The sequence below is a fragment of the Mytilus californianus genome, unplaced genomic scaffold (genome assembly GCF_021869535.1).
Source record: "Mytilus californianus isolate M0D057914Y unplaced genomic scaffold, xbMytCali1.0.p SCAF_6, whole genome shotgun sequence".
Classification (NCBI taxonomy): Eukaryota; Metazoa; Mollusca; class Bivalvia; order Mytilida; family Mytilidae; genus Mytilus; species Mytilus californianus.
This window is the reverse complement of record NW_026262712.1, coordinates 103,665,087-103,668,939: the sequence shown is the minus strand read 5'-3', so window position 1 is coordinate 103,668,939 and position 3,853 is coordinate 103,665,087.

Below are 3,853 nucleotides of genomic sequence, written 5' to 3'. Positions count from 1 at the left end.
GAATGACACCCGTGAACCAGGGCGTTAGACAAGACGTCGATATAACAGATCTTTATATATTTATAGGAATAACCTTTTCATGACAACGACCGGTATTAATATGATTGATTGCAATGACTAAAACCACCAGTAGGATACTTCCATCAAGCATATGACTAGTATCTTCCTTTGCAGCTTACCATTGTATACTAATATTCACTAAAAATTCTGTGCAATGTATATGCATACCCCAAAAAAAAATGCATTTCATATACTAGTATAGGGTAGACACATGTAGATAAGGTCAATGGTATATTTGTACGTTTTAGCCATGTAAAAAAATCAGTTTAAGCACGGTATGAGGAACCAATTCCTTTTTTCTAAAAAGTTGTTGAAACATGGGTTGATTGATTGCTGTTTGTTTAACGTCAAGTGGCAAATATTTCATGCATATTCAGTGCAAGAACAAATTACCAATAATTTTGTAATTTTTTTTGCTAAAAACCATAAAATAATTGTGAAATGCACTAATTGCCATATTCAATACAATATAAGAAGATTACGATAGTTTGTTTTTTTTTGAAAAGAGGGGGCGTAGTTCGTCATTATACAAGGAATAACTGTGCACATTATAATCAGCGTGACTTTACCAAATGACATTACGAGTTCTAAAAATCCAGGCTAAAAATAAGGCGTAGGTTCTTTAATTCAGTCACGGACCCGCGATGTCGCGGGTATGGACTAGTATTTTTAAAATAATTGATCAACACCTCTATCAACGAAAACTACTGTTATATAGAGTTATTCCTGTTGATGTCATTTTGATCAAGCACATTTAGTTCTTTAGTCTATGGAACGATCTTGGATATATAGTCTGGGATTCTCTTCAACTTATTTTCAATGCTGATGAATAACACCGAAGCTGTTTATTTTACAGAAGGGTGGAAGTTAAAAGACAGTCGTTTTTGTTATTATTTTCTTTTGTGTTCTAGCATTTTGCTCCTTGGTATAATCTCTGCTTTCTGAAAACTTTTGAATAAATAGTTTTTAGCCCCGTCTCTTCAAGCGGGTTTCGAGTTGACTCAGTGGTATCATTGTTGGAACATATGTGCTTTACTCTGAGTGCCCGACTGTACAGAATCATGCCCTTAGTACAGTCAGCAGGATGGCAGATTTGTAGGAACAGGTATTGGTGAGTATCAGTAGGCTTAGAATATAGTTCTGTGAATATATCAGACCTGGAAGTATTGAAGAAGTTGATTTCGGATTTAGATCTCTTACGAGTAAATTTGATACTCTGGTGTATGTTGTTGGCATGAGTGTTGAATATATCTAAAGCCTCGTCAATTTTATTCCATTTCATATCCACATCATCTATAAATCAAAACCAGGAAAGTTCTAAGGATTTGTTTTCTCATTTACCCCTACCAATTTCGGTACCCAGCGGTTCCATTAATTTGTAGGTAGTGATCTTTATCGAAGGTGTTGTTGCTGTTCTTCAGTACCAACGTGATCATTTTGACCAGGCATTCTGTAAGTGAAGAGTTTACTGTATTTATATATTAATAATTTATTTATTGAATTAACTACCCCTTCACATCGGGGGCAAACACCAGAGTGAATTAGTGTTTGCGTTATACAAACTATACAATATATAAAGTAAAGTAAACTAATCACATACTTTTAAAACTATAAAAGTCAATACAATAGTTAAAATATGTCTTTGAAAAAACAGCAATGACAGTAAACATTTTAAAAATTTTAATATTAGAAAACCTTAATAGTGCAGTGTGATATCTGTAATATTATTAAAAGTGCACACATATATAATTTGACTTTTTCAAGGATTAAAATACACAGCCGATTATGAACATTAGCTGATTAAAGCGATGCAACTCTAAGAAAAACACGCTTGTTCCTGCAGTGAGAAAAGAAATCGTGTAAATCGAGTATCAATATATGCCTGTCATTTCAACAATTATAAATACATGTAAAACAGATTCTTCAAAACAACATATTTGACATATATCACTATCTTTCAGTATTCAATGAAAGGAAGATTGTTCCAGCCAGAAACTTAAGACGAGTGACCCAAAAATTATCTACGTTTGATAAATAGAGCTGTTTTGCTTGTGTAATGTAAAATGTACAATTTCTGACTTCCACTCATTACATGTACAAGATTGTACACCAAAAATGTATTAAACGTTTCAATATATATATAAAACTTGGACACGTTGAACTCTAACAAAAATCGATTTTTTCTTATCTAACTGATACAAATATTTTCTAAAACATTATTGAATGGATATCCTTAAAACCTTTGAACATGTGTATAGAATACACGTTAAATCTGTGGAAAACTTTCTCAAAATTATTTTTCAAAACTCCGTTCTAAAAACCTAATCCAGTCAATGCAGAGGTCTTAGTGAAAATTTGAAAAAGTCGAAGTCAGCTTATCATCGTTGCGTTGTAATTCATTTTCATTGTAGTCCTATCGTATGTGCATTCTATACGAATGTATATTTATTTTAAAAGATTTCTTTCAATTATATTTCAAAAAAAAAAAAAAAAAAAAAAAAAAAAAAATATTTAAAAGAAGGTCCGGTAAGGGCTTATTTTGGCCTAAAATTTGAAGTACATCTGATGAAATGTTTTCGACATTTCTTAAACACCTAAGTGTCCTTTTCAGTCGATTCGATTAGTATATGTAAAAGATTTGAACCGATTTGGTCATTAAAGACGCTTAAATATGGAATTATATCAAATATGCCACAAAACGTCACTTTTCAGATGGTTTTTGTCTAAAATGGAAGTGGCTGCACTCGTGTTCAGTCTCAATATTTATACATCTTATGTATCATCATCAAATGCAACATATATGTAAATATTAAGATTGAACACAAGTGCGGCCATTTCCATTATAGACAAAAACCGTCTAAAATTAGCACAAATGCTAAAATTGTGAAGATTTCAGTAATTTTGCATGAATAAGATGCTAGTACCTGATGCATGTGCAGTGTAATGTAAAAAAACAAGCCCATACTTATGTAACAAAAGCATTCTTTTTTCCAATAAATAGTTAAAAAGTTTACATTTTTAACAGATTTTTTAAATGCTATATTTTGGGGCCAAAAAGGGGTCTTACCGGGCCTACTTCAAAACTTTTAGTCCAAATTTATTATGCCTTGGTGGTATGCAAAATTAAACAAAGGTTCTGTGACATGACCTATTTACTGAAACAGATTAAACTTAACTTTAATGAAGCCCGTATCCAGAAAGGATCAGTAAATTAACCATTTGCACAATTTGATACTTAGTTCTTTTATTTTTTAACGGTACTTGTCATTTTTGCACACATAAATATGAAATGGTGCAAGAAAAGGCCTTTGTTATATTTCGATGATTTCAATAGTTCATATGAGAATCTTTAGAAATTCAATAAGCTGCTCTGCAGACTAGAACAATGATACACAAAAGGTAAAAAAACACAAAAGCTGTTATCTGCTCACGGAATTTGGGGAAAAACAGCAAATGTTTGCAAAATAAATGGACTAGCGGGACCTTCAGACTAGTAGAGTACCATTAAAACTTCTATTGACATACAACAAAATCAATAATATTAAATAAAAACAAAATAAGATACACCAGATGTATTGATAAAATCTAGCATATATGAAATGCAGTTTTAAACCAAAGTCAATATTCTTATAAATTCTCACTCATTTCATTGGCAATATTTACAAACGACACTCCATTCAACACACACTTTACACAACCGCAATACATTGAATTTTACTGTGAGACAATCATTCAAACTTTAAAGAAAACTGAAACATTTCACACATTTTTTACGATATTTCAGTCATTCCAA